We start from the raw sequence: 15,687 nt of genomic DNA, 5'->3' as shown, positions 1-15,687 counted from the left end.
TAAAATAATTATATAATTAAATAAAAACATTTATTATTTATATATAGGATTATTTAGGTTCTAGAAATATGTCAAATCCCGTTCAATACCCGTTCAATTAAATTTGGTAAACTCGTAAGCTGACTTCCAGGTAAATTAGATGTAAACGTAACACCGATTTCACAATCTGAAAAAGGAACAGGAAGCGATCGAGGCGTTTTAAACGAGTGATACGTAGAACTGACGCATTCGCACGATATACTTTCAGCGCAATTTGGTAAAAGACCTTATCTTCGAATACGTTTACGCTCATTAAAGACGAGATTCCGCCGTTAAAATGTAATAAACCACGCCGAGACACACGAGGTTTTCAGTCTATCAAATTTAATGGCTTCGTTTGACGACCGCTCAATTCGAGGAAGTCAGCTGAAATTCACATACGAGCCGAGGAGAGAATTTAACAATTTAATCAAAAACGTGTTTGAGATACGCTGCAAAACGTGTACTTATTTACGAATAGTTCGGTTACCGTAATATATTAATTGAATTACCAAGTGAACCGAATGAGACCGTGCTCTGTGATGCATATACCGCGGGCATCGAAAGTGGTTCGGCCAGGTTGTAATGCCATCGGCAAGTCATACTCGTTTGTCTTTCCGCAAGAATAATTATGCGGCTACGGGCTGGTCGCAGAAATAACATAATATATTGCGAAACGCGTTGAGGCCGCGAACAATTAGAACCTGAACATTTTTTATGCTATAGAGTTAATGTCGATGCGTGAGCGCGGGTATCTAAATCCTTCGCGTACATACACCATGCTGTTTTATATCGCATGTTCCATTGATTTCATCAGACTATTTCGCAACGGATAAAGCATACATATCGCGATATGTACGGCAATACGAATAAAGTTAACTTGTGCTGTTATTTTACAACTCTTGGATCAACGGTCGAAACGAGAAATCGTTCGCAAAGGGGAATTTTCCAAGCCTGTTTGGATTTCAATCCGATTGTAAAATATGCGTGAAGAATCGCTGATTGCGCCGAGCGGGTGCAATTAGGGGGCCTGATTGCACTCTGACATATCAACGCGAGTCACATGGAAGACGCCACGGGAGTGCAGGGTGTGGTGAGGATCGGATAGATTGTAGCAAGGATCGGGGACGGCAGGTCAGCACTTTCCCGACCTCGTCATGCCGTTGCAACGCTTCTCCGTTCTTGCGGAGGATGCCGAGCAGCAAAAAGTGGCATCTCGCTCCCAGACGGTGTGGGTGCCGCCGTAGACAATAATAAGCATCGCCAAGATAAGTGGTTTTCGCTTTCCGCCTTGTCACGAGTGATCGGTATGTTAGGGACGAATTTCACAGTCGTTCGTTCGACCAGAACGCTCACTTTCCGTGACCAAATCTTTCTTGATGTGAAAACCGTGCTGTGAAAACGTCGCGTAAGCCTGCACGAAAGCTAGGATAGAGTGGAGGATTTATCGAGATTGTTTTATTGTGTACTTTAATGATTGAATCGGTAATTGTTATAATAAGATGTCAGTATATTGTTTAACTATTTGGTGTTAGATATAGTGATGATATGTAATGCAAAAAAATTAATCATACGTGTACTCTTAATTAATTATTTAGGGATATAATTTTATATTTTTATTGCATAAAAAATAGTTTAATGACTTTTAGATGCGATGTATGGTCTGACCCAAAGTTTATGTAATAATTAAATATGCCCAAGATCACAAAATTGTTTAAAGATAATCGTTCAATCTTTTAATTTTTAGATAGAAGGTATTCTGTTTCTCCTGACACACCTTATTTTCTTAATGCAATTTTTTTCTGAATGAGTTATATGAATAATGGATAAAATATATTATGTTACGATAGATCACTATCATATTCCACACGCTTTAAATAACCTCTTGATAGAACGAATAATGTGAACATTGTGAATTATACGTAGGCAGCAGTACATTGTTCTAGCAACGATGTGTGCGGGACAAGCTGGGAAATCACGATCGATAATTAATTCAGAAAATTCCCGGATCTATATATTCCAGGTAATAGTGGGGTTACATTAAATCCGGATTTGTAAAGTATTTCGTCCTGTCTCATATAAAATATATCAACTGCAATCTTTGTTAATGATATAATACAATTCTATAATATAATTCTATAATAAAATAAAATGATATAAAAAAATAAAATTCGAAAACTGTTTTTAGAGAGAAACACACATACACACACATATGTATCTCTTGTTTATAAAAATAGTTTACAGCATATATCATTTAGAGCAATAGTGTAAATTCTAATGTAATTATATAAAATACTACCGCGTTTAAAACATAATTGTTAATAAACGAGAGGTAATAAAAAGAAAGAATGACTTTAATTTACAAATGTACTTTTTACAGAAATGTGGCAATTATTATTTTCTTATCTCTTGAAATACTGCTCACGTGAAAAGTGAGCAATGTTTATAAGGTTTTATGACGAAGCTTATAAGCTATCTCGCAGTTTTTGCATTAGAAATATGAAATGCGACAGGAAGCACTTCACGTTACGGCGAGATATACGGGAATTGCAGTCGTAGGTGGTGTTTCCTGAAACCGCCCATCTCACGTAACGATACTGCAGCCATTGTCGTAACATTGTGCCGGAAAGGTACATATAAAAATAACGAGACGAGACGGAACACCCAGCACCGAGTTGCGCTTCCTGCTCCGCGCAGTATACGCGCGAATAGCGGCTTTATCAGATTTTAATTCATCAGTGACAACCGTAATTAGGCAGGTAATTGAAACTACTTGAGTGTGACTGGCGATATTTCAGAGATTGATGATGTAACACCGAGGAAAAGCAGACCGACGATGATTCGGCGAGATTGGTGGTGCGCATTGTGCTCTACGACAATAGGGGATGCCATAACGTCGGACGAAGAGTTATTGATAAGTAACGTTGATTGTCAACCGCGTCGAGATCCTGTATTATTCTACTAGATTAGGGAACCGTGATACTCAATTATCTCATCACGCGGATTACGTGTTAGGCAAAGTGTACTACCGTATTCTTTTCGCGTCTTCACGCGCTACGAGAGCAGCTCGCCTGTTCATCCTCCAAGATTAAGTAATCATTAATGGGAGCACACGTAACAACGAACTCATTGTCACGTGTGCGTTGGCCAATGTCCGTGCAGAAGAAAGAAAAAACAAGAAGAAGGAAAAACTGAGGCAGTTTCGTAAGATGCAGGAAGATCGCGAAGTAACGAGACGAGCGAAGCGTCGCAATGACGTGCAAGCGCGGATGCGCGCGAGCAAGCGCGCGAATATATCGTGCGGTGATATTATTGTATATTGCTATGGTGTGGCGGCGTATGGTGCAACTTACGACCGGTATCCTATTAAGTACAGGAAGTTAGGCAAGTGTTGGGGTGCTCACTGCGGATCGTAGCATTCCCAGCATCCCGGCTCGGTTCGGTCGGCTGCTAATTAGCAAGCGGACGGAATACCGTCCGCGCTTTTTGAGGACGCAAGATATGGCGAGAATGTCATAATGCTTAATAAGCTCGCGGAATTTTTCATTCCATAGAGTCCGGAGAGGTTTTTTTATTCTTCACACTTGCGTGGCACTTGCGTGGCGCAAGGCTGTTCTCGAAAGGTGCGAAAATTATGGCTGGTGTGAAGTTCTGAAACGCTGGAGCGGCGGAACGGTGGCGGCTATTGAAAAGAACAATCTCGTGTTACGGAGGAGAGTAGGAAAAAAAGATAAAGAGAGTACAAGATGCCTGTCTAGAGTCTTTAAATCATAAAATCAAGCGTTTAGACTAAGCTGGTTCATTACGTTTATGTTTTGCGCATTTTACGCGCGTTCCAGTATTGCAAAATATACGGAGCGTAATACGCATACTATGTACTTAAGATTTTAAGACCTTATCGAAAGAGAAATTGGAATTTGTTGAAAGATAGTTAACTTGGATGGATATGTTCGTACAAAATGAATTTATATACGTTTTATAATATTCTTCTTGTTACCGTAGAATTTTTATCGTATCTTGTAATATTCTTAATATCAGTTTTAAAAAATGTAGATGACTTTCGTGGCTGATGGAGAAGTACACGGCCATCAAGATAAAACAGTTTAGTTATCTCACAATGCGCTGGCACATTAACTTTTACGCTACGCCATTAATGTTAGAGAAGACGCTGCGGCATGATCAGGGATAAATATAATGGAGTTAGTTGTCTCATAAAAGATTTCTCAATACGATGATAATAACATCGTTGCCGTCTTCCTAGCAGATTTAAATGGCATGACAGTATAATTATGCTCCGGGATAGAATATTAATAAATTTACAGTTAATTCTTCTCTCATCAGGAGAAGTATAAATCATGCTTCAATAAAAATCTAACTAGCGATCAAATACCGACTCGAATAAAGTATAATATTATTTATAGTTATTACATAACTATCAGCCGTTATTCCACCTGAATGAGAGCCAGACACGGTTTAAAGAACTCACGTCAAGAGGCTCGTAATCATTTCGCGACATTCTAAGGACAGTGATGCAGCAGCCACGAATCTTCGTAACCATTGTTCGAGCATTGCCACCTGTTCTCACGGTAGAGTTAATGGCATTGCCGCTTTGTCAGTTTATGGGCGGTACGGACTAGTCGGCATTCGTTTTTATCGCTGATCGAACGGTGCATGATGCGGAGCGCCTTTCGCTTTTACCCCAAGCGAAGTCGGAGGCTCAAGGTGATTCCTCTTTTCCAAGTGGTGTACATCGCCATTTGATAATTTGATTTAGTTGTGACAGATACAAACAAAACTTCCTGAATGATAATCGCTGGTCTTTATTATATTCTAATTTGAATATTTCTGGAAAGTTTCTTCTTAATTCTATAGACGCGATATTAAGCTATCTTATCGAGATGATTGGCCAATGAGGTGGAAATTACATATTATTTATTTAATATAGTATACATATAGATCAAAAAGAATATATCACAGAGAACAAATTATTAAAAATTTAGGAAATTATAGATGAGTAATTATGATATATTTAGGTTAAAATTCACTTTACTTCAAATTGATTCTCAAATATTGGAATAGAATAATATATATAATAATTTATATATTATATGAGAGAATTGATACTTTTTTATATCTAATCGTCTATCTATAAACAAACGATGATATCTTCAATCTTGTCATATTTAAGATGTCGCGCTTGAATGAACCATAAAAAAGTATCTCTCGTATCTCTAAAAGGCCACTCAAGACTTCAAAAGATGAAGAATAAACTGTAGCTTGTCTGAGAGACCTTCCATTTAAACCTTAGAAATCGCTGTTAGGTGCACGTAATCATGTCGTACTGTCCCTCCCGCAATGGACCACGTTCCGTTCGGCTTCGACGCCTTCAACATCGAGACTCTATTTCAGACACGCCTTTCGCGTGCAGCTCGTGGCAAAATCGAGCCTTTTCAGCGTTCTTTGACTTAGATACATCGGCACAGCGAGAATACATACGTATTTTATCCCTTTGTGCATTACATCTAATTGTAACTTAACGATCCCTCGTGCCATTTATGCTTGCATGGTACAATGAGTCCACGTAATTACATTCCGACACACGCATGACTACGTCTTATTAACGACCATCCATCACTCCGACCTATGCAAATTAGATCGATTGAGAACAATTTAGCAAAATGATACTTCGTTGAAACCGAGTATTCGTAAAAAGTAAAATGGATCGAATGGATGACTGATTGAGGATAATTAATCGGAGATAAAAATTGATAAAAGCTGAAAGAGCGAAATACTAGTATGCAATTATAATTAACAATATTATCGACTATTGAATTGAATTAACTCTGTCTAATGCTACAAATGTATAATTTTTAAGTTTTAGTGAATTTAATCTGTTATTTTTATTACCTACATTAAATTTCTTGAACATATAATTTAATTATATTTAATTATTTAATGTAATTTAATTATAATTATATTATTAAATAATATAATATATTAAATAATTTAATTTAATTATATAATTCACTTTAATACCTTATATTAAAAAATTTCTCTTTTCTTAAATATTTTTCTTATAAATAATCTGCATTAAAGTTTGGACATTTATTTTCGTATTCAACTTTTAATTAATTAGAGTGGTGATTGTTACACATTGAATACATACCATGCGTATTGCGATACACATTACCACTTATGTAATACATTGAAAAGGTACAAACAGTGCTTATTGGTATGGCTACATGCAAGAGAAAGAAATGGCCGTTACGAAACGAGGATTACAACACAATTGCACTGACATAATTGTAAACATATAAACAACATCAAAAACAACGTGCAATGACAATATGCTATTAACACATAACACGACCGGAAGTAAAAGTAGAATAGTAGAAGCAGATAGAAGATATTCCGTGGAACCCCTTTAATCACAGCGTGCCAGTTTACTCACGTAAGCGATCGCATGTCGTACAGCGACAAAACACTTATTGGACCGGGAATATGTACATAACGAATCTATAAGAGTCTTTACTGTTCTGACCGGAAATACTTTTTGCTGTTTGCCTGTGTAACTATGCTCACACGGGATCTTTAACGACTTCTTGAGCACCGAACGGCAAATTTTGCACCATTTTATGTGCGAGGTATCGATACACATGAACGCGCACGCTAGATAAAGTGAAAATTAATAAATTCCCACAGGGAATTTCCGTTTCATTAATCTTTTCCGCGATATCTCTTGGGAAGAAAATGCCGATACGTGATATAAACGACGAATAGTCGGAAGTAGCAACGCTCGAAGTGAAACAAATTGCTCGTACTTCAGAAAAAAGACGAAGATACTCTCGGTTCTTTCACACGCTCCGCCGACCGTTGACGAGAAAAATTTGCAAAGCATGAGAACAAACTTAGAGAGTATGTGAAAATTGTTGTAAATTTTATTCGAAAATACGAATTAAAAAATTCTTTAAATCTTGTTTGTCACACTACAAATGTGCATTACGATAAGCAGATATAATAATAAATAAAAAAATTAAAATTAAGAATAATTAAAAAAGTAAAATAGATTCAAAGCTCATAAAAGATGAAATAAGAATTCATATTCTAAATAAATAAATGTTTGTACAATTTCGAAAATATATACACAAACTTACATAAATATACACAATATTTAGATATAATATCGTTATAATAAGAACTTGTTATTTCTCACAATAGCAACGTCATATAATCACACTTGCGTTTCTTGTTATATTTTCTGTGTTCATTTACCGGACATTCAGATGCGATTGCCTCACACGCGAGGTATGACACCGTGCATTCCGACGAGGTGATATCTCGCAATGGTAAAAAGTTCAGGGAACAGGATGCAGAAAGAAACAAGGCGTAGCGCCATGCTTTTACCGGCGACACCGGTTGCGTACGCCGGAAGTGTGTTTTAACGCACGAATTCGCGCGCGAAGTCGCCTCACGCTAACCGGGGAATTCTTCGAAAGTCTCTTGCTAGACACGCATTTACGACTCGACCGAAGAGGAAAAGGAAAGCGAAGAGATAAAGCGTTAGATACTCTCGATTCTCTCGCACGTTGCACTGGGCCGTACGTCCACAAGACAAAGATGGACTCACGAAGCGTGAGGAGCTTTACAGCGAGATCGCGGCAATTTCTCCGTTTTCTACGGACAAATTACGCACTGCTAACTTTTACGCACTGCTAATCCCGCGATGTCTGCATGCACTAAGACCGTCAACGAGTGTGACACCGAGTCTCGCGTTGACAGTCAAATGGTAGCTCTTCATCGTCGTGCTTATTAAACAACATTCAAAATGATGATATTAATTATATCTTGAAAATTTTTTAGTTGATTATTAGAACCTCGAAGCATAGAAATGTATGAGTCGATTAAAATCAGTTACGAAATTAGAATCCTGAACGTGACCTCAATATGAACAAAATGTTAGCTTTCTGATATCGCGAACTTTCAAAAACTATTAACTGCTCGGAGTCCTTTCGGCGAAACTGAGAGATCTTCTTTCGCACTGCTAATTATAATCATTTCACTATTTCTTGATACACACGAAAACTCTAAATGTATTGATAGGAATAAATTGTAATCGAGATTACGTATATTACAACATTTTTAGATGCAAGTTAGAGATATTAGAAATTAATATCAGTGCATGAATCAAGTTTTTGTTTCTTTGTTTACTCTCAATTCGCGAGTTTATATAATAGAATGTAATAGAAAAGCGAACGCAAGAACTATTCACGTGTGAAACTTGCAAATGCGATTTATGTGACTTTAAGTTTCGTTTTGGACTTCGGTACTTCCGACAAACTGAGTCTGGCCGTTTAAATTATAACTAACGATAAGCTTGATGTATATAAATATGAATGAATCGTTTACTCGTTTTTAAATACGCAACGTGCGAATTACCTCGATTGCTCATGTTCATCGGTTCGCCGCTGTTACTTAAAAGTAGATATCAAAGATCAATTAAATACGATCGCCAGCAGCTGGCACAAGAGAGTCTGGAGTGATTACTGCCAAACCGATGCGGACATAAAATTCGCAATTGCTATAACGTCGTAAACTTAAGCAGTTAGAAAATAAGCTTCCTATTTGGCGATGTTTCCGATATGATTCTTTTTCATGACTTTCTATCGAGAACATAAAAAATGCGCATCGTTAAGATAATATCGACAACAAGTCTGGAATAATAATTCCTCCATACATTAACAGTGAAAAAAGATTTACATTATATTACACATTCACACAAGAATCCGTAAATTTAATTATGCTGCTATCATATCTCGTGTTAATATTAATTATTATTATTTTTTTAACGTTTTTCATAGAATGAAATAAAGTCTATGACGCGATTATCGATTGAACTAACGTAAAAAGAGCACTTAATTTTGGGCGAAAAAGGATTCGGGTGAAAAGAAGTGTCGAAATGGTTAACCCGGGAACACGGCAGCCGTCGAAATTAATCGCCACAGCTTCGAAATCTGCCACTTACTGAAATTTCAATGCACCCGTTTACGTGAAAAAGACTATTGGCCTGCCAGCGGTTTGAGTCTGCTCATTGCAAAGTACCGCTTCCACAAAGTCAATTTAGCCTGATCGATGAAGGTAAATTGATTGATCTGCTGACCACGCCAGAAGCGATCGACGCAGCTCGACATTCATCAGTATTGATTATCCGATCGTTACGTTCTGAAGAATTCGCGGATGCTGATTATGACCGCGTGTCGAGTTCGTGTTCAGCGCTGCCAATTTCGTAAACAAATGCCATTAAAGTCAACTACGCATGTAATGTAACGCGTGTTTAAGGAATCTTTTATCTAAGCAACGAAAGATGAAAATTTCTCCTTTTTTTTTTCATTTATTATATGTATAATTTGACACAATTTATACATGTTATATATATATATTGCATGGAAGAAGTCTGGGAAAAGACGTTGTACGTTTGTTATAGATAAGATTTAAAAATTTCTTTGTTACATATAAGGTTGGAAGGGCGAGTTATTATTTCTTTTAAATAAAAATTCAAAATAAATAGTTAATTCTTTGTATTAAATAAAAATGTTCAAGTTTTTATTCAACACAAAATTTATATCATTGCATTATAATACTACATAAAGATTTTATTAATGTACAAGCAATTTTGTATGTTTACATTTCTGTTTATTCCCTACCAATAAGTATCGTCCACTTTATACGTTGCAAAACGATCAATCTCCAAATTAATGTTGTTTGCCAGCGATTGATCGATCGTCCCTGGCAACTATGCCGTTAACATCCGCGAGCATCAATTAAAGCCGAAACGTGATTGGCAGTTAGAAATAAGGTTACTCCCGGTTGCTGTCGACCGACGAAGAAAAGGTCCTCAAGAGGAAAGAGCAATAAAGCGCAGAGTTAGAAATAATCACTCGCATACTTATTCTAAATCTGTTGAAATCGATTCTCACCACAGGAGTTCCTACAAGTTCCGCACAGGAAGTGCACAGGAGCATCATAAACATTACTCTCGACGCACGTACGAGGCAGTATCGTCGGTCGCATAAATCTAGTCGCATTAATCCGATCTTGCATAAATGGCAAATTAAAATATACACACATAAATTGTTTGTACACGTAAATTATGTACACTCATGCTCCTAATACGATCGTATTTTATTAAGCAGTTATTAATCGTCATTCGAGAATGGTGAACAAAAACTCCGCATACTTCATAACTTTGCATTGATATTACAATTGCAATGCGTTATCGATACGCCGATCACACGAGAACGCTGCAATTTTTCAGTCGTAGGAAATTATTTTCTTCATTCATCAATACGAGCATTTGCGGCATGGTGCGCGCACCGGAATGAGTGATCGGATCTGCTTCGCGACTCGACCGATTGTTCATTGCTGTCCTGGCAGGCAATTATTTTCCGCTATTTTCCAATTACCTGCATTGCCACTCGGCCGGTTACTTAGCACGGATAAATTACCACGGGATCTGCTGTACATCGAAAATGATAAATCGTTAAATCGTTAAAACCAAATGAACATTGCTGGTTGGAAAACATTCGCCACGCGCTCTTAAAGAGCTCTTAAAGAACGCTTTTATTTCGTAACTCTTAAAATACTTAGATGATTGTTACGTAATAACTCTTAATATTATACATAAATAACATAAATAACATTTTTAAAAAATTGGGAATATATGTTAATTTAAGACAGGAAGGTACATCTTAGAATAATAGGATTTTTTAAATAAAATTGTGGTCTAAGACGCCACCGTGCAGACCTAAGGATTGAATGAAATTTTCTGCACCGTTTATCCTTTCAAAGGCGATCGTTACCGCAACGACCGACTGATACACCATTCACTGCTGCGTTCGGCAATCATATCTCTAAATGAGCCACGAACGCACGTGCCGAGGCGTCACTTTCAGCCACCCCAAGTTTGCTCGTATTCCGTGGCATCAATCGGTCTGCACGAATGGCGATCCATCCGCGCGCGGGTCCCGACGGGCAGATCTTGTCTGCAATTTGAAATCCATTAGAATCGATTTTCCTCGGACTCCGGAGGCCGCTCGAGCACGAGATACGCGTGACGGACCCGCGGCGTTCGCTCTTGGTGGTTTCACCGTGATTGCCATCGATACCGAACAGAACGAAACACACCGTGACGACGATGACGAAGAAGACGAGTTTCATCGTCGATCGGAATCGTAGGCGTCTCGAATCACAATGCGAGAATACGAGTTTAACCCAGTTTCTGCTAGATGTGCAAGTCGCATAAAGGAAGCGGCCGATCTCAGCGATCACGAAGACGAAAATCGGTCGTTCGACTCTAGTTGCGATTTCTACTTTGTTTCTGCTCGGCGCGTCCGTCCGGTCATTATTCTTGTCTACCCACAATGATATCAACTGTCCGGTGCGTGACCAGAGATGACGGGGAAGAGAGAAAGAAAGGGAAAAAGAACCGGTCCCCAAGTTCAGTGACGCGCACGTTTCGCGAGGTTTGCTTGTCCGTGAAAAAGAACGAGCACTCTCGTGGTCGTTGTCCTCGTTGTTGTCGTCGTTGTTGCCAACGATGCCAAAGATCCCGGGATAAAATACTGTTTTCAACTTGGTTGAAATCATCACCGTTTCACGGCTCGTTTCCCCGTTTGAATTGCGAGTGGCTGGTATTAAGCATCGCTCGCTGGGTTTCGTGTTTAAAATTGTTTCATTTCTGCGGTAATAAGACGGCTGAAATTTCAAATTGATTTCACGTGGACAGAATGAAGTACAAGTGTGCATATGAAGTGCACACGTGTCGCATTCCTGTACGTTTTCAATAAATTTAATTACGTTGTACTATTAAAAAATTTTTTAAATTTTATACATAGTTATAGAGAGAACTATGCAATTTTCCAAACAATTTTGATACCTTTGTTCTATATACGTATGTCTTTAAAATAAATGTTGATGATTGAAGAACTAAACCACGAAGATTTTCATAGGTTGCTATCCAATCACGGATGGCTACTTGATAATTACAACACCAATACTAAATAACTGATTCCTTTAATGATGAAGAACTACTTTGTTAACTATCCAATTACTTACAGGCATTACGCATGATACCAGCAGCAATAAACAAGCTTTACAGAATAGCTTCTAATAGGTGGCCTAACTGGGAGCACGTAGCAAGAAACTAGTTGAAATGCTCTTAAGGAAGGCGCTTCAACACAGGCCGCACGCGGCTCGATAAGTCAGCATCGCTTGTCTATCGTTGAAACAAGTTTCTCTATCGTGTGCTTCGGTACAAAATTCAAGAGACCAAATTGAGTAAATTCGAATTTAAAACTAATCCGTTTTCTCTTTGTACGTCCAGTCTACCGTAAAAATGTCTTTTTTAATTGATCGAGAATTGCGTATCAGACGGCATTCTTCTCAGTTTGGCTCGGCTTGTGAGTTTACGATAATCACTGCAATTGAAAGCCGTTCCTTGGCGTTCTCGAGCCTGATACAATTTTTCATGTCGATTCGATGTAGTATCACAGTTCGTAAAAGGCGCGTGTTCAGAACAAATCGATCGAGTTTTGTTTTGTGCGATCGGATTTGGAAATAATGATTTGATGAACGTGTCGCACTAGTTGACGAGTGAATATTTGGCGTGGAAATTCGAAGCGATAACGAATGCGAGTGCGAGCGGAAGGATCTCGTGCGGCGCGTGTGAACGGCTGCTGCATGTAGGTGAGCAAGTTGTTTAGCCAGTCCGTGGTGAACTGTTATATGCACTGGCATGCCGCCAGTCACTCGTTGAAAAGCCATTTCTGGTGGCAATGCCAACAACGAAGGCGCTACGCTAGGAAACACTCGTGATTCCCCGCGACGGACTCGTTCCGAAGGCTCCGATAGCGATCGAATGCGAACTGAGAAGTTCATGGTACACGTTTCCAAGTCTGGGAGTCAGCTAGTTGAAGCACCGAAAATGCGAACAGAGCAAGTCTTGTTTCTTGTCGATCCGATTCGGAGCAAGGTTGCGAAGTCACGTTCGATCTATTCGCGTTAATATTTTTACGGGAAATGTGATTAATACTAATTTAATTGCTCTTATATTTGCTTCTATGCTTGTACATTCTATTAGATAATATTATTATAAAATATATTTTAGACGGTATTTAACATTTTTAAAAATTGACATTATATAATCTCATTACATTATCAGTGCTTCGACTACCATCAGTTTGATTCTGGTTTAGTAAATAAAGTAAATAAATATGTAGAAGCGAATTTAGCTTCAAGCGCATGTGGTTACGGCATCGTTAATGATATTAATATCAGAAAACAAGCATTAATTTTTATGGTTACGAGAAAAACGGTAAAGGGTAAATCAATTCGAAACATAACAATTTGCGAAAGTCGTAAGAAAGGTATTCCGAAGGTTTACGTCAGCGAAGTACTAGGATTTGCGTTTCGGAATTAAGAAAGAGCGGTCCTTAATGAGTGCCGAGAAAACCTCCAATTTAGACAGGCAAGAGTTCGCGTTTCGCGCGGTGACGGCGTAATTGAGAAATTCCGATACGTTGAGCGAGCGTTTCGCAGGACGGAAACGCGTCCGGATCCCGAAATTGGAAACGATCACTCGTCGATCGTCGTCGTTTACGTTCCGTGGTAATCGAGCTCGACCAATTTAGGATGTACTAGTCGCTATCGAATCAATTCGCGTCGCTCCACTTACAACAAACGTGCGAGGTGTACTGCGCTTAATTGCGGAAAGGAGTAGATCGGACGGTAACGAAGTAACGAATTATTGCGGCAGGTCGATGGGGAAAATCGATGTGTTTTGGTCACGACTTTTTCCCTGGCTAACTCCGCGCGTAGCAATGCTCGAATACATTTTCTCGATCGAAGCTGTGGTATATGTCGAGGGGTCGCGGGAATTTTGCCTAAGATCCGAGTGAGCCTGAAGAACAATGGCATCCAAAACTTTCCCTGAAGTCTCGGTGAACTTTCAACATCCGATACCGAATTAAATCGCCGATTCTAACATTAATGTATTACTTTTCGTTATAATGTCCGGGCATTTATATATATATATATATATATGTCGAGTAGACTGTATTTAAGCAAAACATTTCTACACACACTCTCTTGGCCTTTTATACATAAAAATTTTCTATAACAATTTATTTCTTAACTTTTGCATAATTATTTCATTGTAAATAACTATTTCATTCAACTTTGATTATTGGCCAAGCCAATCACTTTCTTCTTCAGAGCACGCTCTATTAGGCGAATGTTTAAATGGCTATTTATTTTTATAAAAGTCTTATTATTATACGAAATGTCTCGGGTACAGTTGTTATCACAATGGTCGATCGTTGCCATTTCACCCTACATTAAACGCGTTGGAATTCGTGTCTTGCTAAAGACGTGCGTAAAAAATTACTACTTTCTCTCTACCATTCTCTATCATCACCAATCTCTATCGATTAATTATAATTGGCACGCGAGACTGCATTACCGATGGCTCGCAATTTTGTATTCTCAAAGGTAGGACATGGTAACAAAAAAAGAGAGAAAGAGAACTCTCAATTCTCTGTACGATCGATCGCGTTAGAAACCGAAAGCAGAGCTTCGCGTTGGTACAAATAACTTTAAGAAGAGAGACGCGAAGTAAGTTGAAACACACTTGAAGTCAATGTGGCCGCAAGTTACAAAAATAATTACCACACATAAAGCGATTAGTCACGCTTACTGTAATTGTAGTAATTATTTTCATAGGCGGTGATCGTCGGGCGTCTGTTACGTTTTACGGTTACGATCCGAGCTAATTTGCTCTTTAAGAAAGGATTAACACATTGTTTAAAAACCAGCCACCGACCTGAATCTTCGCGGAAGTGCCGTTCTCCACAGCGGATTTATGACGACCGCTATTTAACTTGGAAATCAAGCCTTCATAATTCGTCGACTTGTGTCGCAGAATTAAAACAGAAACGGTTTTATAAACGTAAGGGTGTAACGTTACATGTGCCATTTTGTCACTTCATTATTTCACTATCGATCATTTCCCGAAATAACAAGCGAATAAGGGTTTCAATGGCGTGGAAGAGCCATGAATCATCAGCAGATAAATCATACGGCAGATCGACGATTCGATGTAGCGTGTTACGATGCTCTCGTTTTATCTTAGGTAGAAGCTGTCTGAAGACGAGTGACACAGATTGTCTCTCGCGATCTTCTTCACGTTGGAAGAAATTCGTGCGGAACACCTGCGATGTACCTCAAGGCTAAATTTTATTTTTGCTATGCTAATAAAAAATCCAAGCGTTCTTTATCTATGTACACCGTTTATTTACACGCATGCAATATCTCTGACACGAGATTTCGCGAGTTCTAAATTGTCCTAGATTCCTTCTGATCGCGTCATTTTCATTGGGTTCGAAATATTCGGACCGTGTATATTTTGCGTTCATATTTTTCTAGGCAAGTACGAAAGTAGGTCGATGATGTATCGAGAACCGAAGACGTGTCACGGCGTGTCATCTCGTTCGCAATTTCGTTCCCTGCGCAATGATGCAGCAAACCACACGTACACTGAAAATCGCATTCGAGTTCTATGGACACAACACCGTGATTCACTTGCGTGTTCTTCGTCATCTTCGTATTTTTCACAAC

General features: G+C 38.6%; 1 protein-coding gene across 1 annotated transcript in view; it reads right to left on the bottom strand.

The window, feature by feature from the left end:
* LOC105278653 (laccase-5) overlaps nucleotides 1–15,687 on the bottom strand; it is a 48,547-nt gene that overhangs the window by 31,957 nt on the left and 903 nt on the right. The gene's annotated exons all lie outside the window — the stretch shown is intronic.

This window comes from Ooceraea biroi, chromosome 4 (genome assembly GCF_003672135.1).
Source record: "Ooceraea biroi isolate clonal line C1 chromosome 4, Obir_v5.4, whole genome shotgun sequence".
Taxonomy (NCBI): domain Eukaryota; kingdom Metazoa; phylum Arthropoda; class Insecta; order Hymenoptera; family Formicidae; genus Ooceraea; species Ooceraea biroi.
Note: the sequence above shows the minus strand (reverse complement) of the source record. Positions and strands in the feature narration are given on the sequence as shown.